Source organism: Mustela nigripes, chromosome 1, assembly GCF_022355385.1.
Source record: "Mustela nigripes isolate SB6536 chromosome 1, MUSNIG.SB6536, whole genome shotgun sequence".
Classification (NCBI taxonomy): Eukaryota; Metazoa; Chordata; class Mammalia; order Carnivora; family Mustelidae; genus Mustela; species Mustela nigripes.
This window is the reverse complement of record NC_081557.1, coordinates 109,213,413-109,228,696: the sequence shown is the minus strand read 5'-3', so window position 1 is coordinate 109,228,696 and position 15,284 is coordinate 109,213,413. Positions and strand designations below refer to the sequence as shown.

The 15,284-nt window shown below is 41.5% G+C and overlaps 1 pseudogene; it reads left to right on the top strand.

Annotated features, from left to right (window-relative positions):
- Positions 1–3,055: 3,055 nt before the first annotated feature.
- LOC132008981 (U4 spliceosomal RNA) lies at positions 3,056–3,226 on the top strand (annotated as a pseudogene).
- The last annotated feature ends 12,058 nt before the right edge of the window (positions 3,227–15,284 follow it).

The following is a 15,284-nucleotide window of genomic DNA, read 5'->3' as shown; positions in this document are numbered from 1 at the left end:
ATGGGTGGCTCAGTGGGTTAAGCCTCTGCCTTTGGCTCAGGTCATGATCTCAGGGTCCTGGGATTGAGCCCTGCATCAGGCTCTCTGCTCAGCAGGGAGCCTGCTTCCTCCTCTCTCTCTGCCTGCTTCTCTGCCTACTTGTGATCTCTGTCTGTCAAATAAACAAATAAAATCTTAAAAAAAAAAAAAAAAAAAAGACTCCAGAACTTCTTAGAACCAACAATGCCTAAAATCACGGCCTGACAACATCTTTATGAAAGAGATATTGGGAGTGGAGATTCTTCCTGTTACAAACAAGCCTTCTTGGGCCTTCAGAAATACACACCCAGATAAAGCACAAAATCAAGCTAACACAAATTGAAAATGATCAGCCAGTAATTTTACTGCCTGCTAAATTATGCCTTAATAATTTTCAGAGAAGCATAACAGAATAGAGTCGTTAAAGTGTGTTATTCCAAATGTTTAATATTCAGTTACAAACCACTAAACAAACAAAGAAACAAGAAAATGTGACCTATCACCAATAAAAAAGATAATCAATAGAAATGAAACCCAAGATGGATGATAGGGTATATTTAGCAGACTTTAGACTCTAAAGAAGTTGTAACAGGTTGTATTTTCTAAAGATGGCTACGATAGTGTCTCCCATTCTATATGATTTTCGTCAAAGTCACTGTTCCACTCTCCCACGGTCTGATTTTAAAATTCTGTGACCGGGGCACTTGGGTGGCTCAGTGAGTTAAGCCTCTGCCTTTGGCTCAGGTCATGGTCCCAGGGTCCTGGGATGGAGCCCCGCATCAGGCTCTCTGTTCCACAAGGAGGCTGCTTCCTCTCTCTCTGCCTGACTCTCTGCCTACTTGTGATCTCTCTCTGTCAAATAAATAAATAAAATATTTTGGAAAAAAAAAAAAAAACTCTGTGACCAACAGAATGCAGTAGAAGTAACATTACGGGACTTCCTGGGCAAGGTTATAAGAAGCCCTATAGTTTCCATCTGTGTCTGTGGGAACACTCATGTAGCTGCTATGGTAGGAATTCAAGATACATAGAGAGATCACATGTAGGTGCTGTGTTTGACAACTCCAAGTGAGTTTCCAGCTGACAACCAGCATCAACTATTAGTCATATGAATGTGTCATATTGGAACATGGTTAGCCTAGTCTGTCTGAAGACTGAGTACTAGAAATTAGTCAAACTATGGGACTGAAGGACAAAAAGATTGAAGAAAAGTGAACACATCCTTAGGGACCTGTAGGTAAACATAAAATGTTTTAACGTATGTGTAATAAGAATTTCAGAAGGAAAATAGAATCAGAGGAGGCCAAAAAATAATTTTTTTTTCGAAGAAGTAACGGCTGAAATTTTCCCAAATTTGATAAAGAACACTGACTTTCAGATTCAAAAAGCTCAGTGAACTCTGAACAGGATAAGAACCAATCTTAGGAAGATCGTTATAAAATTGTATCAAAGATAGTGCCTTAAAATCATCCAGAGAAAAAGGATCAATTTTATGCAGAGGAACATGGTTAAGAGTGAATGCTATATATATTCTAATATGTTGTTCTCCAAGGTGTTAAATGAAAGAAGGAAAAAACCATGGAACAATGTGTATAATATGTTACCTGCTGGGAGGGGGACAGAAGGGGAAACTCTGGAAGGATACACAAGATATTGATTACATCAGTTGCTTCCAGAAAGGAAAAGGGAAGAAATGGAAGAAAAGAAATGGAATGGAAGGGACACTTTTTATCAAATAGCCTTCGATATCTTTTAAATTTTTACTCATGTTAATGTTTTATCTTTACAAAAAAATAAAACTCAAAATAAATCAGAACAAAAAACTGACAACTGGACAAATTTAGCGATATTTCAGATCTCTTAAAAAATGAAAAAGCTGAAATCTTGCAGAAAGTGGAAAAAAAAGTAGCTTACAATCGTTGGACTGGAAATCAAATAGGCATCAAAATTCTCACCTGCAACACAATATACTAAAAAGGAATAGAGATATATCTCCATGATATAAAAAAAAAAATTACTTTGAATTACTTCAGATTTTGTTTAAAAAGGAAAACAAAACTGGGGACATCACGTTGCCTTATTTCAAGCTTTACTACAAAGTTGTAATCACCAAGACAGCATGGTACTGGCATAAAAACAGACACATAGACTGGTGGAACAGAATAGAGAGCCCAGATATGCATCCGCAGCTCTCTGGTCAAATAATCTTCAACAAGGCAGGAAAAAATATCCAGTGCAAGTGTACTAGATGACAAAATTTTTACAATATGGTCAAAATAGCTTTCAGGAAAAATATGCATGCCTAATGTATTATCTAACAAGAAATTTTTTAAATAGATTAAACTTCCAATTCAAAAGATGATAAAACCAAGAGCAAAATAAAAGTAGAAAGAATAAGTTGATAAAACTAAAAATGGAAATTAATTATCTAGAACAAAATACTAGAAGACTTCATAAAATGGAAAAAAAATGGTGCTTTGAAAACAATATAATAAACAAATCTTTACCAAGTCGGATTAAAAAAAAAAAAAAACAGAGAAAAGAAGAAAGAAAATAACATTAAAAGCCAACAAGAAGTCTTAATCACAGGTACAGAAGAGCTTTTACCAATTCAATGGGAATACCATTCATTACCAAAGTAATGAAAACATTAATGCATAATTTTTTTCTTGGAAAAACATAAATTGCCATATATACTCAAAAAAGAGAGAAAATCCAAATAGAACAATAAAATGAAAATAAATGAAAAAATAGAGAAAAGGATCCACTTTGAAAGACATATTAATCTAGGAAATAAATTAAAATGACAATTTGATTTCACCAAGTATTTCCCAATTACTGTTATTCAGCATTGGTAAGTGTACAGATGAAGTACTCACTCTCATAGACTACTCAAAAAAAGTAGTATAAAAGAGGATGCTTTTCAGCTCTATAAAATGTTACATGCTTAGCCTTTGGCCCAGAAATTTCACTGCAAGGAATGTATTCTACAGAAAGGCTTACCTGTGCCCCAAAAGGCATTTACAAATGATGTAGAATCATTTGTAATGTGGCAGTATCGTAGCCAATGAGGTTTATCCGAGGCGCGATTATTGCTAATTGAAAATATTGGAACAAGCTCAATGTCCCCTATTATGGGGTTGCCTGTCTATTTTGCGCATTAACAGCTTTAAAATAATGTCTATCTTTGTTACACTTCAGTGAAAGTTTCATTTAAAAGTATTTTTAAAGAAAAAAAGGCAAATTACAGAGCAATATGTGTGACATAATCCCATTTAAATTTTAAGAGTGAGAACATCATATAGGATGTCATATCTAGCAGACCATTCACCAAACTGTTAAGAACAGTTCTCAGCTCTTGCTTATGTTAATGTAGTGGTCTTTTCTAGTTGCCCAACCTCCTCTTCTTTATCATTCTCTTCTTGATCATGCCCAAAGGAACTCCGGTTTTGTGCCTCAAGAGAAGATAACTCCATCCCAATTTCCTGCAGTGAGTCTCTTTGGTCTATTTATCCCCATGTCCTCCACAGTAATGGTGTCAGCAAATCACATTTCAGTCATTAAATGCTAGGTGGTTTTCAGGTCAGGGGTTAGTTCAGGAATAAACCTGTGACTCGGTTCAGTGCAACAAGCTAGAAGGAGTGTGGTGAGGGCTTCTGTAAAGTAAGTTGATCCGCTCTCAACGGACAGCAAGAGGAAGTCAAACGATCACTTCAGAACACTGGGAAGTACTGATGTGAAGCCAGAAGCAAAGGCAACCATTTTGGGTGCGTGAGGGAAGTAGTCTAAGGAGAGAAGCCACAAAAGAGGGTGCACACCTAAGGGGATCCAGAGTAATGAAAGCGAAGCCATTAGACCAAGGTGAACCTGAAGGCTTGCAAATTTCTTACATTCTAGTTAGAAGAGTCAATACATACCCCGGTTGTTTAAGCAAGTTTGAGTCAGAGTCTCTTATTTGCAGGTTAAGATATCTTACTTTATACCCTCGATGCCTCAACAGCAGGTAATACTTCACTATTTTCTTCTTTGTGGAACATCCTCTTCCCCTAATTGGGGGATTGCACCCTCTTATCTCATTGGACCTACATTTTAGGTCTCCTTGCAACCTCCCCTTCCTCTACCCAGCCACGTAATATTTGGTTTCCATAAACCTCTTCAGTGGTGGGCACTTCCTTAATTCTAACCCAATACATTCTCTTAAACAATCTCAACTTCCATGTTTTCTAAACCCTGACAACTACCACCCAATTTGTAAACTTAGCTCTAATTCCCCTCTTGACCAACACATCCATATACCCAACCACTTACTCAAAATCTCTATGAAGCAGCTTAGCATCTTAACTCAGTTCAAAAGTGGGGTCATCATTTTGCATTTAAACACATGTGAAACTCTCTCTTCATGGTGTTCTATAGCTCAGTAAATATTAGCCCATCCATCCAGTTCAAGAGAGAAACCCAGAAATTATCTTTGAATCTATCCTCTTTCTCTCTCTTAACTGTTCCCCATCACCTGATCCCATCGACCCAATACCCCATGTGTCTCTTGGATCCTCTCACTTTTCTCCAACCCCCCCATCCCGGCAGTCCAAACACCATTCGTCATCACTCATCTCCTATTAGTGCACCTGTCCAACCTTAGTGCTCGACCAATACATTCTTTATCCTGTGGTATGAAATACATACTTTTAAAACGCAAATCGTATGAACGATGATTGCTTAAACCCCTTTAATGGTCTTTCACTGCCTGTAGGAAAGAGTTGATAAATCTTAACACAAACTACAAAACTGTGCTTGATCTAGCCCCATCCAGACACTTTGGTCTCATCAAATATTGCTCTTCCTCTCCCTCCATCTTTCAGGTCCTTGAATGCACCCTGAATGCATCTCAGGATGGCTATGCAACTTGTTACAAGAAACCTCTCCACCTCTCCAAGTCATACAATTACACTTCAGGGTTGAATAACTAGAGGGCATCATATTCACAGAGTAGGTAGGCTGTAGTTGGTGATCCCTAGGATTGAGCAACCCAACCCTCGGGTCCCCACCAGTGCCTAACTACATCTTGTTATTGTCCAGATTTCAGTTCAAACACCTCCTCTTCTAGGAAACTTCCCTGACCACTCACCCAGGTTCAGTTTGATTACTGCCTCGAATGTTTGAACTAGAAGGCTCAGCACATTCGTGACTATTTGTTTATGTTAGCCCGTAGCTGCCACTTAGCCAAACTACTGATATTAATAAAGGACTGAACATAGTGTTATACATAAGAACATGGTTGGATTTTTCCCCTCATAACACGTCAAATGCCTAAGTAATATTTAACAACACATATTTTCTTCCTATTCCTGCTGATGTTCTTGGCTTAGAAACAGTGGGAAAGAAAAAGTAAAGTAACACAGATAATCCTTTCTATGCCAATAACTTGCCTTTTAAATTTGTCATTTTTCATACAGTTATGAAGCCTAGAGAATAGATAAGTACAAACATCTGTCCCCTCTATACTCATTCCTCCCAAAGAGGCATGGACAAAAGACCTCACCAATGGAGAATCAACTCTTTGGATGGCCCTTCTACTGAAGGGGTGCTTTAAAAAGACTTTAGAAACTTTACCAGGTGTACATCCACTCTACTACATATGAATGGGGTAAGGTGTAAGCTTAGAGTTTCCCCAGCAATGTCGAGGAATGAGAGCTTGGAACCCCTCAAGCAGTAATGGCTGTAACTCTAAAGGTCTTTTCTTTAAGTAGAGAGCAAGCCAAGAAACCACCACCCTCTCCCAGACTCATCAAAGCAGCCATTGTGTTCCTCCTCCCCTTTTCTCAAGACAAGAAAATAACCCTCAATCAGACGGAGCCATTCCCCAGCAAGAAGCAAGAGCAATTTCGGTGGGACAGTGAAAGAAACACAGACAAGCGTAGCCCAGAGAATTTTGTCTTGCTGCAGCATTTCGGGTGGCCAGCAGCAAAGTCAGTGGTGATCACTAGAAGAAGAAGAGTAAGGAGACAGCCAGTGAGGAGCGAGACCCAGCAGAGAAATTCCACAAGGAGCAGCACTCCTAAACATCTGGGTGCAGCCTGGCCTGACACCCCAGACTCCCTGGTAAAAGCAGACGGTTTTCTAAGAAGAAAGAGAAAGATCATTCTGGAGTGCCTGTGCTCGTTCCTTCCCTGCTCTGCTCCAACAGGCGGCTGGGAAGAGTTTTGTTCAGCTGCACGTACAGTGTTCAGGGCCCTAAAGGGAAATGCACTCCACCATCTTCCTAAACATACTTCTAGCTGTTTGTTTCAGTTTCCCCCTGTAGAATACCATTGGTTAGAATCATGTACTCTCAAGTCAGACCCAATGTTGAATAAAGACACTACTTCTTAATAACTGTGCTTCTTTGAGCTTCACTTTCCCTGTAGGGAATGCATAATAACACCTGCGTTCTGCCATTTTTTGAAGATAAAGTGAGATCTTGAAGCCCTGTAGACCCTCAAGGAGAGAGAGGTCCAATTAAGAGTATCGCTGTAAAGGAGGAGCTTGAGGCTGCAAGGATCAAAGCTGGTCCAGTGCAGGACCAAGGGAAACTCAGAGGAGGTGAGTGGGAGCTGGTTGGCTTACAGCCAATATTCCCCAAAGTTGGTTCCAAGGAACACCCGTTCTGCCAGTTGTTAGTAAGTCTTACTCACTAGTAAAAATCTTTTTGAATAATACCTTTGGGGTACATTGGACTAAACAGTGTAGAAACTTTCTTACTGCAGGATTTCTGGGTGACTTCAACATGCTGACTCTTTTGGCAAACCCCTGGTGCATTCCATAGGACCATTACCTCTGGGAACACATTCTAGAAATGTCACTTTACCCTAATGAGTGTCTGGGTCCTGTCTGATAACTCCTTCTTAAACCAAAGGCTTAGAAGCAACTTTTTCATTAGGAACTAGAGGATGGTACCTGGTGTCTATGAGCTCTTCAAAGCTTACAGATCCCTAACAACTGAAGGGAAAATCTGCTGGTTCCAAAGGAAAAAAAATACAATAATAAAATTGCAGGGGGGGGTGGCTGGGTGGCTCATCTGGTTAAGCACCTGCCTTCAGCTCAGGTCATGATCCCAGGGTCCTGGAATCGAGTCCCGCATCAGGCTCCCTGCTCAATGTGGAGCCTGCTTCTCCTTCTGCCTGCTGCTCCCTCTGCTTGTGCATTTTTCCTCTCTCACTCTCTCTCTCTCTCTTTCCCTCTCTGTTGAATGAATAAATAAAATCTTTAAGAAAAAAATTTTTAAAAAATAAAATCTTCCCAAAAAACCTACAAAAATTTGAAACAGATTTTTAAGTAAACATCTATAAAATACAACATCTCACCACTAGTCAATTGCTATTTAACACATCATATGTAATATAAACCGACTTTTGATGGAATAGAGGTACATTATAACACACATGCCATGTTGTGATTCAGGGGCTCCATTCAAACAAGAGCCTGGAGTTTAAAAAGCCATTAGTTACCTTAATAAGACCCACACCTTTAAAGCATGTATTACAGTTTGGTGTACACACACACACACACACACACACACACAGGAGTTGGAGAAGTTCCAACCAATTAAGAACCAAAATTATAAGCCAAGCCCCTGGCATGACAACGGGAGCTGGATTCAGTCACTTCATGGCGAGGTAGGTGGCAGGCTCCCACCCCACACCTTCTACCAGCCCACAATGCCCAAGCATACTCAGTAGGGTTTGGGTTCTTAATTGGAGAGCAAAGCCTTTTTGGCACAAGCCACAGAACCCTGCAGTGAGGCACAGCTCTTTCTCAGGAAACCAGCCCTTCCCGTGAAAAGCACTTCGGGGCACCTATGTTACAGCGGAGGGCTTTGCACTCAGCGCTTCTAAAGCGACATGGAGCTTTCCAGTGGCTCCTTCCAATTCATGGCAAAAGGCAACATTTTAAGGAGTGAGCTGGGGAGGAGGTCGGAGAGGAGCTGAAAGACAAACGTGGTTTGTTTGTTTTTTTTAAGATTTTATTTATTTATTTGTCAGAGAAAGGGAGAGCGAGAAAGTGAGCACAGGCAGAGGCAGAGGGAGAAGCAGGCTCCCTGCTGAGCAAGGAGCCTGATGTAGGACATGATCCCAGGACGCTGGGATCATGACCCGAGCTGAAGGCAGCTACTTAACCAACTGAGCTACCCAGGCATCCTGACAAACGTGGTTTCCAAAGCTTTGCTAAAGAGACTACATTTGTTTGAAAGGAGACACACAAGGAGAGGCACAAATTCTCAGAGTCTTGTTAGCAGAAGTGATGACATCTCCTCACAACTGGCTCAGTCAGCCTGAGTTGACATGAGGAGTTCATGCCCGAGAGAAGTCACTCCACAGCCATGCATTGTGATCTGGAAAGACATCCAGAGTCAAGAAATAAATCTAAACTATCCGTCCATTCCTCTACTTTTTTTGGAGGCAAAAAAAAAAAAAAAAAAAAAAAAAAGGAGAGAGAAGTAAGGACTTAAAAATCCCAAAATATTGACTTTTCCGTCGGATCAGTCTGTTTTCCAAGGTCTGTTTAATATTATGTTAGGATATTTTCTCATTTCCAAAGTTTGTTCTAACAGTGTGGCTCATTCACCTTATTTTCTGTATTCTAAATTCTGCTGTGAGTGGTTGAAACACCAAATGGAGGATAAAGTGGCCCCCCCCACACACACACAGGAAACTGCCCTTCCTTTGTTAATCTACAAGAGACCAATACAGACAAGAGTCACAACTATGTGAAGAAATCATTATAAATACAAATATGAGAATAAGCAGTGAGAATATAATTAAAATTTGCTGTATGAAAAGAATAATATTCCTTTGCTCCACGCTATTTTAAGCTGAATTTCCCTGTCTTAGCACAGGGACTCCCCTGGTGACATTTTTGCTCTTAAGGATTTCACCACTTCCTCCGAAGCTGTAACTTTTTCCCTCTCTCTCTTCCTCCCCTCTTCCTATTATTGTCACTAGAGAGTGGGGAATGACAAGTTCAAGAAAATACTTGCCTTGAGGCCAGAGTGTGTTTCCTTTGCACTTGGATTTCCATTTATTCCACTAAATTTCCTTACAATTAATTTTTAAATGGGCTGAGAGAGTTCATTTCCCAAACAGCTGACAAAAACCATGTCCCATGAAAGCCAACGAAATGGCACTTAGTGACCATTTTTGCTACCATTATAAAACCCTTAAAGTATAAATTCTCCCTCTGCATTCTGCACTTTATTACCCTGATAGAGTAGTCGGAATATGTTGATACTCCCATGACACCCACCCAGCGCCAGGAACGGGTTTATCTTAATTGTGCCTTAGCCGAAAGCATATTAAATACAACTTGATTATAAAATGCATTTGAATTGCCACAATAAATTTCTTGGCAAGGTTTCCAAACATCAAGTAAAGAAATCTATAATCTCCTAGTCTGGCCCCTTTGCTGACTTGCCAGGTAACTTTGTATAAAGGCTGCGCCCTCCCCACATCCCCTTTTGTCAGCCAATAAACTAGTAATGATAGATTTGTCTAGCACTCAGGAATGACTGCAAGACACTTCTTTAAACAAGGATGGCATCTGGCGAAGGGCAAGTTGGCTTTAGGCTAAATATGTCAGAATGATGCTTCAGCACAGGTTGTGGAAGCGGATTTTTTAAAATTTATACTTCACAAACTCATTGGCGTCCTCTAACAATCTCACTCTGGAGCTCAGGGTTTAACACTGTGTATTTACTGCCATGTGTCCATGTCCATGCCTCCACGCCTTGCCCTGTACTGCACTGTCTGTTCTTTCACAGTGCTAACACTGTTCCAGGCACACAGACCTTAAAGAATATAAACTGACAGCCGGATTGGTTGGCTGGAAGTGATAAGACCTCTACTGGAGGGGTCTGCGTTAAGCACCTGTAGGAAGGCTTTCTCAGACATATGCGGTGGGACAACTCTGCCCCAATCCCTGCAGGTAACAGACTGCAAACGTCTTCTTTACAAGGCATTTTGGGACAGGACCAAGAAGCAGGAAAGCACTCAGACCCCCACATCAACCTCTCACAGTTCCCCTAGAAGATTTCCGCTGTAGGCTAGGCACCAAAAACGTGAAGTTATTCAGACTTGACCTTTTCTAAAGACCACTGGAAGAAAGAAGACTAAGTAGAAAAATGGGTCAAAGTAGAAAAATGGGTCAAAGAAGTTACATTTTCTTCAGTGATGAGGAGCAATGCTCACTACCACCTGGAAACAGAATTCTTTTTTTTTTTTTTTCCTTTTTTAAAGCAAAGAATTCAAAGTAACTCATGTGTGTTACCACCCGCCCTGAACAGTTAGGTACAGGCATTATCCTTTCCTTAGCACTGGGGCAGAACACTTTTTAAAAACTTCCCTGCAACCTATATCCCTGCTAGGCAATGAAAGGATTGTATTCAGAACAGTGTAAACTGCAAAACTTCCAAATATGTACAACCATGCCAGTCTGCAAGCTCACTAACTAAATTACAGGAGCGTGAGCTTTTCTTATTGACCAAAAAGATAAACATATATCCCTTAAAAAGCATCCCGATGGTCTGAAACAATGGCCACTCTAACAGAACCAAGATTCACAACTTCTTTTTTTTTTTTTTAATAATTTTAAAAGAAGAATCTCATTGTTGGTTGGTTCGAGCGCCCCCGTGTGTCTCAACAGAGTAATGTCACTTTAGGCTTTCCCAAAGGCTACAGGTAATGACAGATTCAAGGACACATATACCCTCTCCGTCCTTGTTTCACCTTGTTTCGGGTGCCTCTTGTGAAACTGCAGATTTGCAGGTTGCCCCTAAGACTATGAACCTGTCCTCTCGGATATAAAGTGACATCGTAACTTACACCTGAAAGAACAGGGAGCCGATGTTCACAGAAGTGGAGGCTAATTTCAACTTGCCTGCTCTAGTTTAAACAAACAGGTTAGATCATCCTGCCTATTTCTTTTTCCTCTCCACACCCAGTCTGGGGGGCGCTCTAAGCCTGCACAAACCCCTCCTCCAAGCTGGTGCTCACATATCTGAAGAACCCAGAGCTACCTCTACAATGAGCAAATCTCAGGAGACCTAGCTCCATCGTCCTCACTACGACCATAGGCAAGCCATTCTTCTCTCTGGGTCCTGAGCCCTTTCTCTGGGAAGAGAGGAGAGCGAGTGGCTCTTTTCTCACAGATAAGAAGCGTCTGCAGAAATGCCTGGCAGAGAGTAGATAGGCGCCCAGTAAATGTTAATTGAATGCAAACTTATAAACTCTATTCCAACCCACTTGACGTATTACATTTCCAGAAAACAGATATTCTTCTTCAAATACAACGTTCATGCGTTAAGAACTAGCTTGGGAATTCATGAAGAACAGAAAAAGGTCAAACATTTCTCTGCATTTCCCACAGCACCTGACCTAGTGCCAGGCACTCAGTAACCCTCCATAAACTGGGGGGGTAGAAGCAGTTTGACCTCTTCATGTATTTTCTTTCTCTCTCTCCCTTTGGCAGAGTTTAAAGCAATCAAAGACAAATAAAGAGGCAAAGATTCACTCAGGAATTGGAGACTGTCCACACAGAAAACCTGGTATCTTTCTATAGGATGAAAATAACCCCCACACACACCCCCAAACATACTTCTTCCTCCTTTTCTTTCTCTTTCTTTTTCTTGAGGTTCCGAAGGCATGACTCAACAGATCAACCATTGAGTCAGGCCCAGAACCCCCAAAGAAGAGTAACAGTGACACTCCAACCTTGGTCACTATGGCAGACCAGACTTGATGGGCCTTGTACTCTGTTAACAAAAGAAACATTTATCGAGAAACCATTCCCCCCAGGCTCCTCTCAACAAAAAGCCAAGGAGCCATTCACTGCTTAGCTTTAAGCTAGCCAAATCCAACAAAGCTCCAGAGATTTTGGCTTAATCTTCTCACTGAACGAATGCCAGCCTTGCACGGGCATGGCCAGGGCATCATCGCCCAGCCTTAGGTGTTGGCAGATTCTCCCACCCACTTCTTTGCACTTTCCCTGCTCAGGGCAGTGGCCAAGCCTCTCCTCCCCTCCCACTCACTACACCTGGGACACCTCCAACTCACACAGTTAGGCTGGGGAAGGTGCTTCCTCTACTGGAAGTACAGTCAAGTCCTTTGGCGAGGTAAGCCTACTACTTTCACAGAAGCCAGAAAGTGCCTGCCCAACGGACGTGCCAGTTAATCTTGTCAACCGTAAAAGTCATAACCAATACATGGGACGGGAAAAGCTCTGATAGGTATGTCTCCATTATCATTAAACTAGGAGAAAGAGGCTTTTTTGTTTTTGTTGTTTTTTTCCCAAGGTAGTTCTTAGAATACTTGATAATTTCCATTGTCTTTAAAATAGCTCTCATATTTTTCTTCTCTTTCTTTCCTACTGCTACCATCATTGTCCAGGACCTTGACCTTATTGTCACAAACTGATGTTACTAGTCTTAAAACCTCATTCTTTTCTTTTTTTTTTTTTAACCTCCTTTCTTTTCTTCCTCTAAACCAACATAAGTCTGAACAAAAGATCTTCTCCAAACACTAACTTCAATGAGTCCTTTAAGAATTCTTATTCAAGAATGCTTAATGACTCCTTGTTGCTTGCAGAATACAATTCAAATTTGGAAATCTGCTATTCGGAGTCCTCCATATTCTCTTATACCACCCACAGAAGTTGCAAAAGAACCGGACATCACCTCCAGAGTTCCCAAGATTCCCCCATCATTGCTATATCAAAGGCCAAGCTAAGAGCACAGTGACCGTGAACATTCAGATAGCATTGCCCTGCAGTCTAGGTACAAGCGCCCAGTATAAACTTTACAACTTTTCTCCTTTCGGAAGAAACGTTATATTGGGCATTTCTCCCTAGAACTCAGTTTTGATGTTCCCAAATGCACTGAGGCTCATGCTAATTATGTTCACACCAAAGCGGCTGGCCGGTGTTGGATTTCTTCAGAGGACAGCTTATCTGTCCCTGTGAAACATTTCGCACACCTGGCAAGGAGCCTTCAGGCACGTGATAGTCAATGAGTGAAATAAGAAGGAACAATAATAAATTAACATCAGAGAAAACGCAAAACACATCCGGGTACTTGTTGGACATTGTGTTCTGGCAGGAGCACCAGATAATGGGGGAAAGAATGTAGATGAGAGAAACCATTACTCTACAGCCTACAAAGCCAGTAGGCCAACATGGGGAAAAGCCAACAGGGGAAACAAACAGCAGTGCCTTTAACAGGGGGAAATGCCTAAGGAGGTAGAGAATGCTGAGGAAGAGAAAGCAAGATCCTCAGGAAGGAAATACACACATCTGTTCTCTTGTTCTCCTTCTAGAACAGAGCACTGAACTATCACATTGCATTGTCATCCATCTACCTCTCCTGCTTAAAGCAAAAAAGACAATCTCTGAGCTTCACAGATACGAGCTTTTTTTTAAAAATGAAACAGTCATAGCTTTTTCCTAAATTCTTATAAAGAGATAACAGCAGTTCACATCTTTACCAGAAGGACCCTTCCTTGAAGTCCCTTTCATGAAGCCTTCCCCACATCTCTACCCAGTGTTGACCAGGCCCTTCTCTTACTGTGTAAGGTCCTGACATTCTGACCCTTCAGGAAACATGAGGAGGTTGACCCCCTTTCCAACTGCAAGGTCAACAACAAGAATCCTTATTTTTCCTTCCCGTGTATCTCTTCTCTGTTACCTTTCCCCGCGCAGTCCCAGCACCCAGCCAGGAAGGGACTTGAGAAATGCCGATACTGTCAGTTAATCTAAATTGAAATGTACTTATTTCTTAATGAATATGTGAAAATTCCCTCCCTCGCCTTTAGATATTTCCTTTATCCTTTATTTCCTCCATCCTTTTTCTAACAAACTTCATGCTTCCCAAACAATCCTTTTGTGCAAGCAGGCCAGGGCTGGACTCACTCAGCACACCCACTCCCCTCACACATGCAGAGCTGAATCTTGGTTTGTGGTTAGTAGAGTCGGCACCCTTTCTTCAACCTTTGAAGATTTTAGGATCTAAACTCAAACCACTGACTCTATTTCTTCGCAAGATCATCTTGATTCTGTCTCTATGACTCTTCAGGGGCCCGTTCTCATTTATGTCCTAAAATTTTGTAAAGGTTTTCTTGCTTGATGCCTTCACTTCACCCCAGCCTTTAATCCAATGCCCACGTTGTTGTTGTTGTTGTTGTTGTTGTTGCTGCTGCTGTTTGTTTGTTTGTTTGTTTTGTTTTGTTTTTACCACAATAAATCCTCTCCTGGATCGTCATCCTTCACAAGCTGGGGATAGGTCTCAGTGTTGCTAGCTTATAAGGAAATATGAGCTTCTACCCTGGGCATGATTTCTGATGCCACTGTAATTTCCCCATTAAGCCTAGAGCTTATCAGTCTTCTCTCCTACACACTCTGGTCTTTTCCTACACCTTCCCTGTCCTACCTGCCCCCATACCCGCTCCCTGCCCCCAAGAAATGAACTGGTTTACCTAACAGGTTTCGTCTTGCTTTGGCCAGCTTATTGTTTCAATGTGATTATGAAGTCCCCGGGCTTGAAAACACAGTTTGTTAATTTCCAGGCATTCCCCACGTCTCCCTGTTGAGCCGCGGAGGTGTGCATGTGTGTACCTAGGGTTACCCACACTCCCGCTGTTTGCAGTCAGGCTGGTAACTTAAAAGATGAACTCGAGGTTAATATGCGTTACTGGAGAATCATAGCTTTAGAGATGTAAGTAATGCTAGACTCCAGTGTGCGGATTTCACAGATTTGAAAACAGAGGCAGAACAAGGAAAAAGGACTTGACCACAGTCATAGAGCTAGTCAAGAGAGCGATTGGGACCACAGCTCAGAGTCGTCCTATCCCAGTCCATCAGGGCCCTTCCACTCACATCTGTCCCTCCTCGGGGACTCGTATATGTGAGTGAGAGCTCTGGACACCCAGATGCATCCAGAGAGCATCACAGACCCTCATGTATGTACCAGTGATGGGGACAGCACTGTGCATGTAGCTTACAACAGAGACTACGAGCTGGTAAAATCAGACCAAAACTGCTATCAAGAGGTTAAATTAGAATCCAAAGAGATCACATTACCCATCCTGCTAATGATGCCCACTCCTCCCTTCCCCACCCCCACCAGTAGCTCATTAAAAAGAAAAAAGGAAAAAAAAAAAAGGTGATTTCCAAAAGCACCTTGTTGAGATTTTCACATGATTTTCCCCTAGTTCAATCAATACACAGTCATCCCTTAATTCCACGAA